The 22,669-nt window shown below is 43.7% G+C and overlaps 1 protein-coding gene across 1 annotated transcript in view; it reads right to left on the reverse strand.

Moving 5' to 3' along the window:
• Positions 1–14,770, reverse strand: part of LOC142189559 (uncharacterized) — a 222,967-nt gene extending 208,197 nt beyond the window's left edge. Inside the window, exon 1 of the mRNA XM_075262174.1 lies at positions 14,711–14,770. The gene's annotated coding sequence lies outside the window, so the exon portion shown is untranslated. The remainder of the gene's footprint in view (positions 1–14,710) is intronic.
• Between the last annotated feature and the right edge of the window lie 7,899 nt (positions 14,771–22,669).

Here is a 22,669-nt window from a genome sequence, read left to right on the forward strand (position 1 = left end):
ACACTCACCAACCAAACAGCAGCCAACCACCAAACCAAAAACACCAACAGATGATAACCAAGGCCGAAATAAAGGCGACCACAGAGGCAAACAGAGAGCGGTACATTGAAGAATGGAGAAATGAAATAAATAACTCCAAGAAACTCACCAATGTGTACCAATCCCTACAAAGGGACTACACCATGGCCACCTACCTGGAGAGAATACGCCACCCCAAGCACAGACAGACCCTGAGCCGATACAGACTGAGCGCCCACAACCTAGAGATAGAGACGGGGCGATACAGGCAGACGTACAAGCCACGGGAGAAGAGACTGTGCCAGCACTGTGACCAGGGGGTCCTAGAAGACGAGACCCACTTCCTGCTACACTGCACCAACTACTCAGCTGTGAGGGCCGTCTACTACCAAAGACTCTCTGCCCACATCCCAGACTGGGAGAAGAGAAAACTCTACATCCTACTGGGAGAAGAAGAGGCCACTGTGGAGATCGCTGCCCAATACGTGTCCAGCTGTCACCAAACAAGAGGAAGATGAGACTCCATGGACTGTTATATTTATCCCAATACACCCGCCCCACCCCCACCTCCCCATATAGCGGTCACCAACTAAGAGGAAGATGAGACTCCACGGACTGTTATATTTATCCCAATACACCCACCCCACCCACCCCCACCTCCCCATATAGCAGTCACCAACGAAGAGGAAGATGAGACTCCACCGACTGTTATATTTATCCCAATACACCCGCCCACCCCACCCCCACCTCCCCATATAGCGGTCACCAACGAAGAGGAAGATGAGACTCCACGGACTATCAAACCCCCCAGAGACTATTAAATCCCCCCCACCTGATAACCACTAAGGGCCCCCTCCCCTCCGTCACCCGTTTATCCCATACCCACTGATACCCGCATACCCCAAACAAGAATGACGAGACCCTAAGGACACTCAAACCCCAAGCCACAGACCCCGTACCCATCCCCCACCCCCTTTTCTGCTTTGGTAACACCCGATGTCTTATTCTTTGGTAATAAAGCTCATTTGTATCTTCTTGTATCTCTTTGATGTAACGATACTCTGGATCCGGTTTTTCTACGTTACGACACAACACAACCCTACACGTCCTGAGCTCAGCTCTCTCACTATCTCCATGTTCTCCTGTGCAGACCTTTGGTCGGTGACCAGACACAGGCATTGCGGTAAGGTTTGGGCGTCTTGCCAGGGTTCTTTGGATTCTGTGATAGAATAAATAAACCCGCAGGCAGACACATAATAGCAGGATAACAGAGACTATTATACAATAAGCTCGGAGCTTCTCACCACACCGCCGTGCCTCATTGGTGCCGATCGGCGCTCATCAAGCGTCAGTGACAGCTCAATATCGATTGGTGGTAAAGGCGCCCCAATACCGATAACGAGGGGAGACTGAAGCTGAATGGCTACAGCCGGCCGTATATAATATATACCTCCTGGGCAGGCCATTCCTGGAGAGCCCGCAGTGGGCACCGGTCAGCCGCGCCATATCCATCACCCTTCTCGGAGATCCTTCTGCCAGAGTGGCCAGCGCCATTGGAGGGTCACCAAGAAGGGGTCACTGCTGAGAATAGAAGCGCTGACAGCTGGGGTTATGTCCATGAGGTAGCGCTAAGAATAGAACACGGACTTGGTACAGTCTAAGGGTGACCTCAGCCGACCTCATGGGCTGAAACAAAATGGCTTCCCCGCGCTTTATAATGTGACACTGCAGCTAGTTTATAGTTCGGGGCTTCTCGGTCACCTCCGTACTGAGCCATAACACAGAAGTGCAGCAGGGGGCGCTGCTGGTATATAATACCGTACAATAGTGCTGAACCGCATGTTGTTTACTGCGCAAAGTGAAAGTGAAAGGGGATCCAGCAAATCTATACATATAGGAGTGTATACAGTGTATAGAGTAGTATATATAGAGTACATACAGTGTATACAGTAGTATATAGTGGTATATATAGAGTACATACAGTGTATACAGTAGTATATAGTATATGTATAGGGTACATAGAGTGGTATATAGTGGTATATAGAGTACATACAGTGTATAGAGTAGTATATAGTGGTATATATAGAGTACATAGAGTAGTATATAGTGGTATATGGAGTACATACAGTAGTATATAGAGTACATAGAGTAGTATATAGTGGTATATAGAGTACATAGAGTAGTATATAGTGGTATATAGAGCACATACAGTAGTATATAGTGGTCTATATAGAGCACATACAGTAGTATATAGTGGTATATAGAGTACATACAGTAGTATATAGTAGTATATAGAGTACATAGAGTAGTATATAGTGGTATATAGAGGACATACAGTAGTATATAGTGGTATATAGAGCCCATACAGTAGTATATAGTGGTATATAGAGGACATACAGTAGTATATAGAGTACATACAGCAGTATATAGTGGTACATAGAGTACATATAGTAGTATATAGAGTACATAGAGTAGTATATAGAGGACATACAGTAGTATATAGTGGTATATAGAGTACATGCAGTAGTATATAGTGGTATATAGAGTACATACAGTAGTATATAGTGGTATATAGAGTACATACAACAGTATATAGAGGACATACACCAGTATATAGTAGGATATAGAGTACATACAGTAGTATATAGTGGTATATAGAGTACATACAGCAGTATATAGTGGTATATAGAGGACATACAGTAGTATATAGTGGTATATAGAGCACATACAGTAGTATATAGTGGTATATAGAAGACATACAGTAGTATATAGTGGTATATAGAAGACATACAGTAGTATATAGTGGTATGTAGAGGACATACAGCAGTATATAGTGGTATATAGAGGACATACAGTAGTATATAGAGGTATATAGAGGACATACAGTAGTATATAGTGGTATATAGAGGACATACTGTAGTATATAGTGGTCTATAGAGGACATACAGTAGTATATAGTGGTATATAGAGGACATACAGTAGTATATAGTGGTATATAGAGTACATACAGTAGTATATAGTGGTATATAGAAGACATACAGTAGTATATAGTGGTATATAGAGTACATACAGTAGTATATAGTGGTATATAGAAGACATACAGTAGTATATAGTGGTATATAGAGTACATACAGCAGTATATAGTGGTATATAGAGTACATACAGTAGTATATAGTGGTATATAGAGGACATACAGTAGTATATAGTGGTATATAGAAGACATACAGTAGTATATAGTGGTATATAGAGTACATACAGTAGTATATAGTGGTATATAGAAGACATACAGTAGTATATAGTGGTATATAGAGTACATACAGCAGTATATAGTGGTATATAGAGCACATACAGTAGTATATAGTGGTATATAGAGGACATACAGTAGTATATAGTGGTATATAGAGCACATACAGTAGTATATAGTGGTCTATAGAGGACATACAGTAGTATATAGTGGTATACAGAGTACATAGAGTAGTATATAGTGGAATATAGAGGACATACAGTAGTATATAGTGGTATATAGAGTACATGCAGTAGTATATAGTGGTCTATAGAGGACATGCAGTAGTATATAGTGGTATATAGAGTACATGCAGTAGTATATAGTGGTCTATAGAGGACATACAGTAGTATATAGTGGTATATAGAGGACATACTGTAGTATATAGTGGTCTATAGAGGACATACAGTAGTATATAGTGGTATATAGAGGACATACAGTAGTATATAGTGGTATATAGAGTACATACAGTAGTATATAGTGGTATATAGAAGACATACAGTAGTATATAGTGGTATATAGAGTACATACAGTAGTATATAGTGGTATATAGAAGACATACAGTAGTATATAGTGGTATATAGAGTACATACAGCAGTATATAGTGGTATATAGAGTACATACAGTAGTATATAGTGGTCTATAGAGGACATACAGTAGTATATAGTGGTATACAGAGTACATAGAGTAGTATATAGTGGAATATAGAGGACATACAGTAGTATATAGTGGTATATAGAGTACATGCAGTAGTATATAGTGGTCTATAGAGGACATGCAGTAGTATATAGTGGTATATAGAGGACATACAGTAGTATATAGTGGTATATAGAGGACATACAGTAGTATATAGTGGTATATAGAGGACATACAGTAGTATATAGTGGTATATAGAGGACATACAGTAGTATATAGTGGTATATAGAGGACATACAGTAGTATATAGTGGTCTATAGAGGACACACAGTAGTATATAGTGGTCTATATAGAGTACATACAGTAGTATATAGTGGTCTATAGAGGACATACAGTAGTATATAGTGGTATATAGAGGACATACAGTAGTATATAGTGGTATATAGAGGACATACAGTAGTATATAGTGGTATATAGAGGACATACAGTAGTATATAGTGGTCTATAGAGGACATACAGTAGTATATAGTGGTCTATAGAGGACATACAGTAGTATATAGTGGTATATAGAGTACATACAGTAGTATATAGTGGTATACAGAGCACATACAGTAGTATATAGTGGTATATAGAGTACATGCAGTAGTATATAGTGGTATATAGAGGACATACAGTAGTATATAGTGGTATATAGAGTACATGCAGTAGTATATAGTGGTATATACACTACACTACTACACTACTGACTACTGACTACTGGAGTGTAAGCATCTCCGACCATGAGCTCCTGACTTTCATCAAAGTAAAACCTTGTAATTGAGCTACCTGCAAGACGAAAACCAGGAAATATCGGCTCCATGGAAGACATAACTAAGCGAGACTAAAAACATCCCAAGAGAAAAATGAAATAAGAACAGAAAAAGGATTTTAAAATACAAGAGAAGATTCCTACAGACCTCAGACTGGCTGAATGCAACAGGAACATCACATCTGACCCCAGGATCCCACATCACAGAAGGTAGGGCCATCACTTGGCTAATCCCATAAACAAGTAGATTATCCCTCAGAAATAAGGAAATCGGGGACACCCTCAGATTTTGGGAACCTGGGAGATTATAATATGGAATTCTTAGATGAACCTAGTATGAGCTCCATAGAACCTAGGACAAGGTCCCAGCACAGCCGGGTGTCAGGCATCCCAGAAGGTGTGAAAATGGCCACAGAGAATGAGGACATTGACTGTTATGCGAAGAGCACTGTCTCTGTACACAGCGGGGGGGCAGGCCACTCTACAGATTACATACCCTGATAACATGAGTGCCAATGAAAAGAAAAATGCAAAGAAAGATCTCCTCAAAGCCCATGCTGAGACCCTGTTTGCTGATTACACATCAAACCAAAGAATGACTAACCTCATTATGCACACCGATTACATAAGAGCCTGGCAGCATGCAATATGTGACTGCTACAAGAGTACAACAACAGAAGAGGCGGATACAGGCAAAATAACAATCAGAATAAAAAACCCACAAGGCGCCGGCGAAGTGATTCTCACAACAACCATTTTTAATAATGGGACTTTAATGATTCAAGGAAGAGAAGATAGGCTTCACCAATATATAGAAAAATTCCCAGAAATCAAGAATCAGGCACAACTAAAAAGGGGCACAGACACAGGATCACCCACTGACTCAGGTGAATTACCCGTGACATCCCCCAACACTGCCAGTACACAAGCCAGCAAGCCCTCCCCCGACTCCTCACACCTCTCAGTAGAGTCCCTCACAGAGACTGTATCCCGGCTGGAGAGAGATTTTACTATCTATAAACACAATTATAACAGAAACTGTAATGTCAACGAACTGTCCAGCACAAATGGCGACACAAAAGCCATCCACAAACTTATCCAGGAAAACACAAATCTGAGAAAAGAGATAGCAGCCTGCCAGCAAGAGAATGTCAAGCTGTGGGATAAAATGACGCAGTGCCTACAAGAAATCACAGAACTAAAGGAAGAGTTATCAGGCCTGAAACTACAGGCACAAGAGATAAGATCTAAGGAAGAGGGGGAGGAAAACACAACAGACTCTGATCAAGGTATCAATAAGCCAGAAATGCCTCAAACATCACAAGAAAGCCCAGAACTGCCCATCACCCCAGACATAGAGCCAGAGAGAACCCAAACAACGAGAACCTCAAACCCAGATATAGTCCTGATCATAGACTCCAATGGCAAGTACATTAATACAAGAAAGCTCTTCCCACGGCAAAGAGTCAAGAAAATCCACAGCCCAACCATTGAAAAAGCCAATACCGTCATTTGCAAGCCTTTCTTCACTACCCCGAAACACATTGTCATACACACAGGCACAGAAGATCTCTCTGACCAGCCCCAACAGACAGCGGGCCAACTGGTCCAACTAGCAGAGAAAGCAAAGCAACAGTTCCCAGACAGTAGTATCATCCTGTCATCTCTGCTCCCACCAGAAGACATCTCTGAAGCTACCATCATGGGGATCAACAAAGAGCTGGCGACCAGAATCAGACAAACACCAGGCATCACCCTGGCACAACACCCCTCCATAGATAAGCGTCACCTATATGATGACAAACACCTCAATAAACATGGCGTCAGCCTCCTAGCGAAGGAATTCAAAGACTTAGTGCTCAACAGAGCCCCCGGGCCTAGACAACAAACAAGACAAAGAACCATGGAAATAATACCCGACAACCGCCAATATCCAAGACAGAACCCCCCAAAGATGCCACCTATCAAGAAAAAGCCAACCAGAGCAACCCAGAGCACCAACATAGATACAATAAAGAGAATAGAGCATGCGGTCACTACAATGGCCACAACAGCAATGCACATAAACCAATACCTGGCCACACTGCAACCAACCAAGAACCCAGCCCGTCCTCTGCAGGACAGCTCATTACAAGGTTTACCCACCGAAGATGAAATCACTGACTATTAGTAGTTGGAACATACAAGGGCTGAACGCCTCAGCCTATAGATCTAACCCAAAAGATCCAGACTTCATAGACAGACTAAAAAACATAGACATCCAAATCCTCCTAGAGACATGGACCCGGGCAGATGACGAGTCCCTAACACCCATGGGCTACAAGGAATTCTCAGTGCCCGCCCAGAAAAATAAGACCACCAAACATGGCCGCCACTCAGGAGGCATACTAATATGGTACAAGGAGGAGCTCAAAGAACACGTAAAAGCTACCAAACGTGGAACTAATCACATATGGATAAAAATAAGCAGCTCCATCCTCAGCGGCCAGCAGGACATCTATCTCTGTGCAGTATATATGCCCCCACCAGGGTCTCCCTACCACCACCCCGACACTTACGAGGTCCTACAAAGGGAAGCCGTCCACTTCCAACCCAAAGGCAGAGTACTAATATGCGGAGACCTGAATGCAAGGACAGGCACAGAGTTAGACTACCTGCCCCCGGACGACAACCCACATACGCACGGTAGTGAGATCCACCACCCAGAACCCACACAGACAAGAAGAAACAGCCAAGACAGAATTGTCAACAAGAGTGGGAGACAACTGCTGAACATGTGCCGAAGCCTAGGACTGTACATAATAAACGGACGTACCACAGGCGATCCCAGAGGACGCTTCACACTAAACTCGCAAGTGGGCAACAGCGTGGTGGACTATGCCATTACAGACGCAGACCTGTCAGACATTGAAGACTTCACAATCGCACCTGACTCCCATCTATCAGACCACAACCAGATCCTACTATACATGAGAACCAGGAACAAAACACCCACACATGAGCCCCAACAGTCCGGCCTCTACAACCTACCAAGACATTTCAAATGGGCCAACCACCAGGCCATAGAATATAGCAACGCAACCAACCGACCCGAAATCAAGACACTGCTCACAAACTTCCATACAAACACCTATCAGCCAGACCAACAGGGAGTCACCAGAGCTGTGAAGGATCTCAAGTACATCCTACAGACCACAGCAGAACTAGCAGGCCTGAAACCAACCAAACCCATAAGACAAACCAACAAACAGTCCCACAAATGGTTCGACAGTGAATGCAGAGCACTACGCCATACCCTAAGAACAGCCTCCAACCAAAAACACAGGGACCCCAACAACGAGGAGGTGAGGGAAGCCTACAGCAATCTATGCAAGCAATACAAGGGCACCCTCAGAGAGAAGAAACAGAGATACCTCTCCCACAAAATACAGCAACTAGAGGACTCCCTCCAGGACAGCTCATTCTGGGAGACCTGGCACCACATGGGCACAAAGCCCAAGAAAAACTCTCTCCACATCCAAAATGGCAATATCTGGCTCAACTACTTCAGAGGTCTCTACAAAAACATCCCAGAAGAAGAACTAACTCCAGAACAGCAACAGATAATCACCAAACTGAGGGACATGGAGAAAGTCATCAAAGACTTCCAGAACCCTCTGGACTCACCAATCACCATAAAAGATATACAGGAAAGAATTGTCCTGCTGAAAGGCAAAAAGGCCAGTGGCCCTGACGGCATCCTACCAGAGATGATCAAATACAGCCCTCCAGCAATACACGCGGCACTGGCAAAGCTATTCACCCTCGTGCTCAATGCTGGACACTTCCCCGAAGACTGGAACAAAGGGCTCATAACCCCCATCTACAAGAATGGGGACCAATATGACCCCAACAACTACAGAGGGATCTGCGTCAGCAGCACATAGCTGGGGAAACTGTTCAACAGCATCATCAATAACAGAATCCTCACCTTCCTCACACAACACGGGGTCCTCAGCAAGAGCCAAGCAGGGTTCATGCCAAACCACCGCACCACAGACCATATCTACACCCTGCACAGCCTCATCAAGACGCACGTCCACAACACCAGAAGAGGCAAGATATTCGCCTGCTTCGTGGACTTTAAGAAGGCGTTTGATTCAGTATGGCACCCAGGCCTACTTCTAAAACTCCTAGAGAGTGGAATAGGAGGAAGAACGTACGACGTCATCAAGAGCTCCTACACCGGAAACCAGTGCAGTGTGAAGGTGAATGGGAAAAGGACAGCGTACTTCCAACAGGCCCGAGGGGTCAGACAAGGCTGTAGCCTGAGCCCAACGCTCTTCAACATCTATATCAATGAACTGGCTACAGCCCTGGAGGCCTCACCAACCCCAGGCCTCACCCTGAACAATCGAGAGGTGAAGTTCCTGCTATACGCCGATGACCTCCTACTCCTGGCCCCCACCGAGAAAGATCTCCAAGAAAGCCTGTCAGTGCTGGAAAAATTCAGCACCACATGGGCCCTACCCATCAACCAGAAGAAGACCAAAGTCATGGTATTCCAGAAGAAGGGCCACAATAAAGCCTCCACCACCTCACAATTCACACTGAACGGCTCCACACTGGAGAAAACCAACAGCTACACCGACCTGGGGCTGGAGCTCAGCCAATCAGGAAGCTTCAAAGCAGCAATAGAAACTGTCACGGGATGGTTAGAGTCTATACTATAGGCAATGTGTAATATATATTTCATGTGGAATGTATTCTCTAACCTGTTGTAAACATCAGTGTGTAGTTGGCTGATTCGGGTCTAGTGTGTTAGCACATTGTATGCAAATCCCTCTAACTAGTGAGGACCAGTGAGGACAATGGGTGGAGATAATCTGATCAGTGTCTCCAAGAAGATGTTGGACGGTGCATTGTCCATAGTAGACAGGGAGTCTGCTCTCCTTGGTATAGGTGAGGGGGGAAGGATCTGTGACTCAGCCCTTCCCACCCACAGATAGAGGAAGTAACAGTCTTAGTATATAGTTGTAGTGAGGAGTTAGTATGTGTTAGCCGGCCTGTGCACAGCTCTGCAGAGAGCCAGGACTTAGTTACAGGACCAAGAACCCAAAGTTATCATTGGATTGTGACTTCTGTGGACTTATTGTTATTACGGTTGATGTGACCGCCGCCGGCTACTAACTTTGTGGATTACAATAAATTGCTGTTGTCTCCCGACCTCTTGCGTCCGTGTTGATTCAAAAGACCATCCGGAGGAAGACGTATACTTTTGCTCCGTTACAACTGGTTGGCAGCGGTGGGATCAACAGCGGACAGCGAGATGGACTACAGCAGCTCAGCGATTAATGGAGCCACAACCTCAGAATACAGGAACTGGACTATGGCAAGTCTACAAGTAAGAGCCCGGGAACTAAACCTGAGTTACCAGGGAAGAACGAAAGATCAACTGATCGAGGCACTGGAGGAGATGACCCTGCAAAGCGACCATGAGGAGGGCTGCCCCCAGGAGACAGTAGAGATACGGGAGTGGCAGGTACAGACCCAAAAGAGCAGATGGGTTGTTTTGTATGAGGAGGAGTTGGCAGTGCTGGGGCTAGGAGCAACTGCGGAGCAAAGGAGTAGAGCATTACAGAGGGCTCAGGAAACGGAGAAGGAGGAACAGAGAATGGCGCATGAAAAGGAAAGAATGGCGCATGAAATGCGAATGGCTGAGATAACTACGCGGAATTATAATCAAACGCCGACCCCCAGCCCAACAGTGAGAGAACCACCATATGTCTCCCATAAACACTTCAAGACCTTTGATGAAGCGGCTGGGGATGTTGATGGATATTTTCAGGACTTCGAACACCAGTGCCACCTGATGGAAGTCCCAGAGAAGGATTGGGTCCGGTATCTGGTGGGGCACCTACGGGATGGGGCTGCGGAAGCTCTCAGAGCCATGGACCCTAGTGATCAGCGGGACTATGAGGCCATTAAAAGAGCGGTGCAGAAGTATTATGCAGTCACTCCAGAGACCTACCGAGTTCAATTCCGCTCTTTGTCTTACAATGGGGGAAGCTCCTTCCACATGTTCGCCCACAAGTTGAAGCAAGCATGCAAGCGCTGGCTAGAAGGAGAGGAGGCTGTCACAGTCGATAAGATCCTCCAAGTCATACTTAAGGAACAGTTCTTTTCCCAGTGCCCCGCTGAGATCTGTGAGTGGGTGCTGGAACGGAACCCAGCCACAGTGGAGCAAGCTGCTTCCCTTGCAGATGAGGGCCTGACCATCAAGCCGCAGTGGAAGAGGTTGTTTGCAGAGGAGCGGAAAACTACCACAGTCCGCCAGACACCCTTCAGCCAGCCACCCACCTTTCGTGCCCGGCCTCAGGATTACAATTCCCCCTCTACCCCTGCCCCAGCCCATCGGCCTCCAGCTATGAACAACCCTGTCCCTAGACAACGACCCACTGGAAGAATGCTAGAGCGCAGATGTTTTGGGTGCGGGCGGCCTGGACATTTGCAAGCTAGTTGCCCTGTTAACATGGGGGCACGGGCCACCGTGGCATCCCGGCCTATTCACTACCTGGGAACCACCCCTAGGACAGAAAGTTTGGCCCCATTTCCAGATGACTCCATGAATGACCCATCTGTTTCACCTCCAGGGGTCTATGGGATTCAGCCTTCTGCCACACATCCCGCAAACCCTCAGCGGAAGCACTTGCAGGAGGTCCTACTGGATGGCCGAACAGTTGTTGGATTCCGGGACTCGGGAGCTTTCCTAACGGTAGCGGACCCCCGAGTGGTTCGACCCGAGGCCCTAGAGGAGGGCCCTGGCATTTCTATCGAGTTGGCAGGAGGTACTCGGAGACGTATTCCTAAAGCTACCGTGGAACTCGACTATGGTTATGGACCAAAACGATGCACAATTGGTGTGATGAGCGGGCTGCCGGCCGATGTTCTGTTAGGCAACGATGTTGGAAATCTACAGTGCCACTTTGTGGGAGCAGTGACCCGAAGCCAAGCTCAGAGAGAAGCCAACATGGATCCACCGGATTTTCTGCCAGATGCCAGCCCTTCAACCCTACAACTTTACCATTCAGCACCGCCGAGGGAACCAACACCAGAACGCGGATGGGTTATCCCGGCAGGAGGACATATGAGCTATAGAGACTGATGTGCATTCCCCAATTTACCTGTGTAGGCCAATTGTGTCATGCACATGTTTTGAGAGGGGGAGGGGTTGTCACGGGATGGTTAGAGTCTATACTATAGGCAATGTGTAATATATATTTCATGTGGAATGTATTCTCTAACCTGTTATATACATCAGTGTGTAGTTGGCTGATTGGGGTCTAGTGTGTTAGCACATTGTATGCAAATCCCTCTAACTAGTGAGGACCAGTGAGGACAATGGGTGGAGATAATCTGATCAGTGTCTCCAAGAAGATGTTGGACGGTGCATTGTTCAAAAGAGACAGGGAGTCTGCTCTCCTTGGTATAGGTGAGGGGGGAAGGATCTGTGACTCAGCCCTTCCCACCCACAGATATAGGTGTAACAGTTTTAGTATATAGTTGTAGCTAGCAGTTAGTATGTGTTAGCCGGCCTGTGCACAGCTCTGCAGAGAGCCAGGACTTAGTTACAGGACCAAGAACCCAAAGTTATCATTGGATTGTGACTTCCGTGGACTTATTGTTATTACGGTTGATGTGACCGCCGCCGGCTACTAACTTTGTGGATTACAATAAATTGCTGTTGTCTCCCGACCTCTTGCGTCCGTGTTGATTCAAAAGACCATCCGGAGGAAGACGTATACTTTTGCTCCGTTACAGAAACCCTGAAAGCAAAAGCCTGCAGAACCTTCTACGCCATCAGAAGACAACTGTACCACCTCAAACCACCGGTGAGGGTCTGGATGAAGAGATTTGACGCTGTCATCTCCCCGATCCTTCTCTATGGCAGTGAGGTTTGGGGCCCAGCCACCTACCCAGACCAGTCACAGTGGGATTCCAGCCCAACAGAGAACTTCCACCTGGAGTTCTGCAAATACCTGCTCCATGTCCATCGCAACACCACCAACATAGCCTGCAGGGCAGAGCTAGGCAGACTCCCCCTATGGCTCACCATACAGAAGAGGGCGCTAGCTTTCCAGGCACACATCCAGGGGAGCGACTCCTACCACCACCAAGCCTGGCTAAGCCACCTGAGCAAACCAGACACTCACCAACCAAACAGCAGCCAACCACCAAACCAAAAACACCAACAGATGATAACCAAGGCCGAAATAAAGGCGACCACAGAGGCAAACAGAGAGCGGTACATTGAAGAATGGAGAAACGAAATAAATAACTCCAAGAAACTCACCAATGTGTACCAATCCCTACAAAGGGACTACACCATGGCCACCTACCTGGAGAGAATACGCCACCCCAAGCACAGACAGACCCTGAGCCGATACAGACTGAGCGCCCACAACCTAGAGATAGAGACGGGGCGATACAGGCAGACGTACAAGCCACGGGAGAAGAGACTGTGCCAGCACTGTGACCAGGGGGCCCTAGAAGACCAGACCCACTTCCTGCTACACTGCACCAAATACTCAGCTGTGAGGGCCGTCTACTACCAAAGACTCTCTGCCCACATCCCAGACTGGGAGAAGAGGAAACTCTACATCCTACTGGGAGAAGAAGAGGCCACTGTGGAGATCGCTGCCCAATACGTGTCCAGCTGTCACCAAACCAGAGGAAGATGAGACTCCATGGACTGTTATATTTAACCCAATACACCCGCCCCACCCACCCCCACCTCCCCCTCCCCCTCCCCATATAGCAGTCACCAACGAAGAGGAAGATGAGACTCCACGGACTGTTATAACCGAACCCCCCCCCCCCATACCCACCACCCACCCACCACCCACCCAACCCAACTCCCCCCCCCACCCACTTTACTAGCTTTGGCAATGCCAAATACCTATTCGGACGTGCCAATAAAGCATTTTTTTTTTTTTTTTTGATTTGATTTGATAGAAGACATACAGTAGTATATAGTGGTATATAGAGTACATAGAGTAGTATATAGTGGTATATAGAGGACATACAGTAGTATATAGTGGTATATAGAGTACATGCAGTAGTATATAGTGGTATATAGAAGACATACAGTAGTATATAGTGGTATATAGAGTACATGCAGTAGTATATAGTGGTATATAGAAGACATACAGTAGTATATAGTAGTATATAGAGGACATACAGTAGTATATAGTGGTATATAGAGCACATACAGTAGTATATAGTGGTATATAGAGTACATACAGTAGTATATAGTGGTATACAGAGCACATACAGCAGTATATAGTGGTATACAGAGCACATACAGCAGTATATAGTGGTATATAGAGGACATGCAGTAGTATATAGTGGTATATAGAAGACATACAGTAGTATATAGTGATATATAGAGGACATACAGTAGTATATAGTGGTATACAGAGCACATACAGCAGTATATAGTGGTATATAGAGGACATACAGTAGTATATAGTGGTATATAGAGTACATGCAGTAGTATATAGTGGTATATAGAAGACATACAGTAGTATATAGTGGTATATAGAGGACATACAGTAGTATATAGTGGTATATAGAGTACATGCAGTAGTATATAGTGGTATATAGAGGACATACAGTAGTATATAGTGGTATATAGAGGACATACAGCAGTATATAGTGGTATATAGAGCACATACAGTAGTATATAGTGGTATACAGAGTACATAGAGTAGTATATAGTGGTATAAAGAGGACATACAGTAGTATATAGTGGTATATAGAGCACATACAGTAGTATATAGTGGTATACAGAGTACATAGAGTAGTATATAGTGGTATACAGAGTACATAGAGTAGTGTATAGTGGTATATAGAGTACATACAGCAGTATAGAGAGCACATACAGCAGTATATAGAACACACACAGCAGTATATAGAGCACTTACTTGTATACAGGGTCCTGGCTCCTCGCGCGTCTTGTGATCTTATCTCCCGAGCACCGAGAGCAACTGCACACCGAGACCCCGCCCACAAACAGTACACGGCCACGCCCCTCTCCAGGGCGCCGAATGCAGTAGCCACGCCCACACAGCTGAGAGGGAGGAGCTACAAGAGACCGACAAAGAAGAGCAGAGAACTGTACAGTGTATATATACAGCTATCTATATACCGCCATGTGTCTGTACAGTGTATATATACAGCTATCTATATACCGCCATGTGTCTGTACAGTGTATATATACAGCTATCTATATACCGCCATGTGTCTGTACAGTGTATATATACAGCTATCTATATACCGCCATGTGTCTGTACCGTGTATATACAGCTATCTATATACCGCCATGTGTCTGTACAGTGTATATACAGCTATCTATATACCGCCATGTGTCTGTACAGTGTATATATACAGCTCTCTATATACTGCCATGTGTCTGTACCGTGTGTATACAGCTATCTATATACCGCCATGTGTCTGTACCGTGTGTATACAGCTATCTATATACCGCCATGTGTCTGTACCGTGTATATACAGCTATCTATATACCGCCATGTGTCTGTACCGTGTGTATACAGCTATCTATATACCGCCATGTGTCTGTACCGTGTATATACAGCTCTCTATATACCGCCATGTGTCTGTACCGTGTGTATACAGCTATCTATATACTGCCATGTGTCTGTACCGTGTGTATACAGCTATCTATATACTGCCATGTGTCTGTACCGTGTATATACAGCTATCTATATACCGCCATGTGTCTGTACCGTGTGTATACAGCTATCTATATACCGCCATGTGTCTGTACCGTGTATATACAGCTATCTATATACCGCCATGTGTCTGTACCGTGTGTATACAGCTATCTATATACTGCCATGTGTCTGTACCGTGTGTATACAGCTATCTATATACTGCCATGTGTCTGTACAGTGTATATATACAGCTATCTATATACTGCCATGTGTCTGTACAGTGTATATATACAGCTATCTATATACCGCCATGTGTCTGTACCGTGTATATATACAGCTCTCTATATACCGCCATGTGTCTGTACAGTGTATATACAGCTATCTATATACCGCCATGTGTCTGTACAGTGTATATACAGCTATCTATATACCGCCATGTGTCTGTACCGTGTATATATACAGCTCTCTATATACCGCCATGTGTCTGTACCGTGTATATATACAGCTCTCTATATACCGCCATGTGTCTGTACCGTGTATATATACAGCTCTCTATATACTGCCATGTGTCTGTACCGTGTATATATACAGCTCTCTATATACTGCCATGTGTCTGTACAGTGTATATATACAGCTCTCTATATACTGCCATGTGTCTGTACAGTGTATATACAGCTATCTATATACTGCCATGTGTCTGTACCGTGTATATATACAGCTCTCTATATACTGCCATGTGTCTGTACCGTGTATATATACAGCTCTCTATATACTGCCATGTGTCTGTACAGTGTATATATACAGCTCTCTATATACTGCCATGTGTCTGTACCGTGTATATATACAGCTCTCTATATACTGCCATGTGTCTGTACCGTGTATATATACAGCTCTCTATATACTGCCATGTGTCTGTACAGTGTATATATACAGCTCTCTATATACCGCCATGTGTCTGTACAGTGTATATACAGCTATCTATATACCGCCATGTGTCTGTACAGTGTATATACAGCTCTCTATATACCGCCATGTGTCTGTACAGTGTATATACAGCTCTCTATATACCGCCATGTGTCTGTACAGTGTATATACAGCTATCTATATACCGCCATGTGTCTGTACAGTGTATATATACAGCTCTCTATATACCGCCATGTGTCTGTACCGTGTATATACAGCTATCTATATACCGCCATGTGTCTGTACAGTGTATATACAGCTCTCTATATACCGCCATGTGTCTGTACAGTGTATATACAGCTATCTATATACCGCCATGTGTCTGTACAGTGTATATACAGCTATCTATATACCGCCATGTGTCTGTACAGTGTATATACAGCTATCTATATACCGCCATGTGTCTGTACCGTATATATACAGCTATCTATATACCGCCATGTGTCTGTACCGTGTATATATACAGCTATCTATATACCGCCATGTGTCTGTACCGTGTATATACTGCTCTCTATATACCGCCATGTGTCTGTACCGTGTATATACAGCTATCTATATACTGCCATGTGTCTGTACCGTGTATATACAGCTATCTATATACTGCCATGTGTCTGTACAGTGTATATACAGCTCTCTATATACCGCCATGTGTCTGTACCGTGTATATACAGCTATCTATATACTGCCGTGTGTCTGTACAGTGTATATACAGCTATCTATATACCGCCATGTGTCTGTACAGTGTATATACAGCTATCTATATACTGCCATGTGTCTGTACAGTGTATATACAGCTATCTATATACCGCCATGTGTCTGTACCGTGTATATACAGCTCTCTATATACCGCCATGTGTCTGTACCGTGTATATACAGCTATCTATATACCGCCATGTGTCTGTACAGTGTATATACAGCTATCTATATACTGCCATGTGTCTGTACCGTGTATATACAGCTATCTATATACTGCCATGTGTCTGTACCGTGTATATACAGCTATCTATATACCGCCATGTGTCTGTACAGTGTATATACAGCTATCTATATACCGCCATGTGTCTGTACAGTGTATATATACAGCTCTCTATATACTGCCATGTGTCTGTACAGTGTATATATACAGCTATCTATATACCGCCATGTGTCTGTACCGTGTATATACTGCTCTCTATATACCGCCATGTGTCTGTACAGTGTATATATACAGCTATCTATATACCGCCATGTGTCTGTACCGTGTATATACAGCTATCTATATACTGCCATGTGTCTGTACCGTGTATATACAGCTATCTATATACTGCCATGTGTCTGTACAGTGTATATACAGCTCTCTATATACCGCCATGTGTCTGTACCGTGTATATACTGCTCTCTATATACCGCCATGTGTCTGTACCGTGTATATACAGCTATCTATATACCGCCATGTGTCTGTACAGTGTATATACAGCTCTCTATATACCGCCATGTGTCTGTACCGTGTATATACTGCTCTCTATATACCGCCATGTGTCTGTACCGTGTATATACAGCTATCTATATACCTCCATATGTCTGTACCGTGTATATACAGCTCTCTATATACTGCCATGTGTCTGTACAGTGTATATACAGCTCTCTATATACCGCCATGTGTCTGTACAGTGTATATACAGCTATCTATATACTGCCATGTGTCTGTACCGTGTATATACAGCTATCTATATACCGCCATGTGTCTGTACAGTGTGTATATACAGCTCTCTATATACTGCCATGTGTCTGTACAGTGTATATACAGCTCTCTATATACCGCCATGTGTCTGTACCGTGTATATACAGCTCTCTATATACCGCCATGTGTCTGTACCGTGTATATACAGCTATCTATATACCGCCATGTGTCTGTACAGTGTATATACAGCTCTCTATATACTGCCATGTGTCTGTACCGTGTATATACAGCTATCTATATACTGCCATGTGTCTGTACCGTGTATATACTGCTCTCTATATACCGCCATGTGTCTGTACCGTGTATATACTGCCATGTGTCTGTACCGTGTATATACAGCTATCTATATACTGCCATGTGTCTGTACAGTGTATATATACAGCTATCTATATACCGCCATGTGTCTGTACCGTGTATATACAGCTATCTATATACCGCCATGTGTCTGTACAGTATATATACAGCTATCTATATACCGCCATGTGTCTGTACCGTGTATATACAGCTATCTATATACCGCCATGTGTCTGTACAGTGTATATACAGCTATCTATATACCGCCATGTGTCTGTACCGTGTATATACAGCTCTCTATATACCGCCATGTGTCTGTACAGTGTATATACAGCTATCTATATACTGCCATGTGTCTGTACCGTGTATATACAGCTATCTATATACTGCCATGTGTCTGTACAGTGTATATACAGCTATCTATATACCGCCATGTGTCTGTACAGTGTATATACAGCTATCTATATACTGCCATGTGTCTGTACCGTGTATATACAGCTATCTATATACTGCCATGTGTCTGTACCGTGTATATACAGCTATCTATATACTGCCATGTGTCTGTACCGTGTATATACAGCTATCTATATACCGCCATGTGTCTGTACCGTATATATACATCTATCTATATACCGCCATGTGTCTGTACAGTGTATATACAGCTATCTATATACCGCCATGTGTCTGTACCGTATATATACAGCTATCTATATACCGCCATGTGTCTGTACAGTGTATATACAGCTATCTATATACCGCCATGTGTCTGTACAGTGTATATATACAGCTCTCTATATACCGCCATGTGTCTGTACAGTGTATATACAGCTATCTATATACTGCCATGTGTCTGTACAGTGTATATACAGCTATCTATATACCGCCATGTGTCTGTACCGTGTATATACAGCTATCTATATACCGCCATGTGTCTGTACCGTGTATATACAGCTATCTATATACCGCCATGTGTCTGTACCGTGTATATATACAGCTATCTATATACTGCCATGTGTCTGTACCGTGTATATACAGCTATCTATATACCGCCATGTGTCTGTACAGTGTATATATACAGCTATCTATATACCGCCATGTGTCTGTACCGTGTATATACAGCTATCTATATACCGCCATGTGTCTGTACAGTGTATATATACAGCTATCTATATACTGCCATGTGTCTGTACCGTGTATATACAGCTATCTATATACCGCCATGTGTCTGTACAGTGTATATACAGCTATCTATATACTACCATGTGTCTGTACCGTGTATATATACAGCTCTCTATATACCGCCATGTGTCTGTACCGTGTATATACAGCTATCTATATACCGCCATGTGTCTGTACAGTGTATATACAGCTATCTATATACCGCCATGTGTCTGTACCGTGTGTATACAGCTATCTATATACCGCCATGTGTCTGTACCGTGTATATACAGCTATCTATATACCGCCATGTGTCTGTACAGTGTATATACAGCTATCTATATACCGCCATGTGTCTGTACAGTGTATATATACAGCTATCTATATACCGCCATGTGTCTGTACAGTGTATATACAGCTCTCTATATACTGCCATGTGTCTGTACCGTGTATATACAGCTATCTATATACCGCCATGTGTCTGTACAGTGTATATATACAGCTCTCTATATACCGCCATGTGTCTGTACAGTGTATATATACAGCTATCTATATACCGCCATGTGTCTGTACCGTGTATATACAGCTATCTATATACCGCCATGTGTCTGTACAGTGTATATATACAGCTATCTATATACCGCCATGTGTCTGTACCGTGTATATACAGCTCTCTATATACTGCCATGTGTCTGTACCGTGTATATGCAGCTCTCTATATACCGCCATGTGTCTGTACCGTGTATATACAGCTATCTATATACCGCCATGTGTCTGTACAGTGTATATATACAGCTATCTATATACCGCCATGTGTCTGTACCGTGTATATACAGCTCTCTATATACTGCCATGTGTCTGTACCGTGTATATACAGCTATCTATATACTGCCATGTGTCTGTACAGTGTATATACAGCTATCTATATACCGCCATGTGTCTGTACAGTGTATATACAGCTCTCTATATACCGCCATGTGTCTGTACCGTGTATATACTGCTCTCTATATACTGCCATGTGTCTGTACCGTGTATATACAGCTATCTATATACCGCCATGTGTCTGTACAGTGTATATACAGCTATCTATATACCGCCATGTGTCTGTACAGTGTATATATACAGCTCTCTATATACCGCCATGTGTCTGTACCGTGTATATACAGCTATCTATATACCGCCATGTGTCTGTACAGTGTATATACAGCTATCTATATACCGCCATGTGTCTGTACAGTGTATATATACAGCTCTCTATATACTGCCATGTGTCTGTACCGTGTATATATACAGCTCTCTATATACTGCCATGTGTCTGTACCGTGTATATACAGCTATCTATATACCGCCATGTGTCTGTACCGTGTATATACAGCTATCTATATACTGCCATGTGTCTGTACAGTGTATATATACAGCTCTCTATATACCGCCATGTGTCTGTACAGTGTATATACAGCTATCTATATACCGCCATGTGTCTGTACAGTATATATACAGCTATCTATATACCGCCATGTGTCTGTACCGTGTATATACAGCTCTCTATATACTGCCATGTGTCTGTACCGTGTATATATACAGCTCTCTATATACTGCCATGTGTCTGTACCGTGTATATACAGCTATCTATATACCGCCATGTGTCTGTACCGTGTATATACAGCTATCTATATACTGCCATGTGTCTGTACAGTGTATATATACAGCTCTCTATATACCGCCATGTGTCTGTACAGTGTATATACAGCTATCTATATACCGCCATGTGTCTGTACAGTATATATACAGCTATCTATATACCGCCATGTGTCTGTACCGTGTATATACAGCTCTCTATATACTGCCATGTGTCTGTACCGTGTATATATACAGCTCTCTATATACTGCCATGTGTCTGTACCGTGTATATACAGCTATCTATATACCGCCATGTGTCTGTACCGTGTATATACAGCTATCTATATACCGCCATGTGTCTGTACAGTGTATATACAGCTCTCTATATACTGCCATGTGTCTGTACCGTGTATATACAGCTATCTATATACCGCCATGTGTCTGTACAGTGTATATATACAGCTCTCTATATACCGCCATGTGTCTGTACCGTGTATATACAGCTCTCTATATACCGCCATGTGTCTGTACCGTGTATATATACAGCTCTCTATATACCGCCATGTGTCTGTACAGTTTATATTCAGCTATCTATATACCGCCTTGTGTCTGTACCGTGTATATACAGCTATCTATATACCGCCATGTGTCTGTACCGTGTATATACAGCTATCTATATACTGCCATGTGTCTGTACCGTGTATATACAGCTATCTATATACCGCCATGTGTCTGTACAGTGTATATATACAGCTATCTATATACCGCCATGTGTCTGTACCGTGTATATACAGCTATCTATATACCGCCATGTGTCTGTACCGTGTATATACAGCTGTCTATATACTGCCATGTGTCTGTACAGTGTATATATACAGTGTCACGGAGCAAAGGTATACGTCCTTCCTCCGGATGGTCTTTTGAATCAACACGGACGCAAGAGGTCGGGAGACAACAGCAATTTATTGTAATCCACAAAGTTAGTAGCCGGCGGCGGTCACATCAACCGTAATAACAATAAGTCCACAGAAGTCACAATCCAATGATAGCTTTGGTTCCTTGGTCCTGTAACTAAATCCTGGCTCTCTACAGAGCTGTGCACAGGCCGGCTAACACATACTAACTGCTAGCTACAACTATATACTAAGACTGTTACATCCTATATCTGTGGGGGGGGAGGGCTGAGTCACAGATCCTTCCCCCCTCACCTATACCAAGGAGAGCAGACTCCCTGTCTACTATGGACAATGCACCATCCAACATCTTCTTGGAGACACTGAGCAGATTATCTCCACCCATTGTCCTCACTAGTTAGAGGGATTTGCATACAATGTGCTAACACACTAGACCCTAATCAGCCAACTACACATTGATGTATATAACAGGTTAGAGAATACATTCCACATGAAATATATATTACACATTGCCTATAGTATAGACTCTAACCATCCCGT

Source organism: Leptodactylus fuscus, chromosome 1 (assembly GCF_031893055.1).
Source record: "Leptodactylus fuscus isolate aLepFus1 chromosome 1, aLepFus1.hap2, whole genome shotgun sequence".
Classification (NCBI taxonomy): domain Eukaryota; kingdom Metazoa; phylum Chordata; class Amphibia; order Anura; family Leptodactylidae; genus Leptodactylus; species Leptodactylus fuscus.